Here is a 348-nt window from a genome sequence, read left to right as displayed (position 1 = left end):
ATACAACAATAATTTACGAATTTTTTCAAGCTTGTTTACTTTTATTTTCTTTACATTTTTGTCTCAGAATAAAGCTTGTCATCTTGTTTTTTCCTGGTGAAACGTCGCCACAACTAAATAAATTTCGTTTATTTGCGTATTTTTGCTTATCGCACCCTCCTACAATTTTTTTTTTTAATATTCTGAATTTTTGACCTAATTACTAGAACTATAAAACAATAAAAACGTTAGAAAACATTATTTAAGAATTGACACTAAGTATTGAATTATTAGCTCCTTAACCATAGTTCTGTCAGGAATTAAACCAAATGTTTTTGATAGAGGGCCGACGTTTTTATTATACTGTTG

Source organism: Halyomorpha halys, unplaced genomic scaffold (assembly GCF_000696795.3).
Source record: "Halyomorpha halys isolate HHAL.00 unplaced genomic scaffold, Hhal_1.1 Scaffold997.1, whole genome shotgun sequence".
Classification (NCBI taxonomy): Eukaryota; Metazoa; Arthropoda; class Insecta; order Hemiptera; family Pentatomidae; genus Halyomorpha; species Halyomorpha halys.
Note: the sequence above shows the minus strand (reverse complement) of the source record.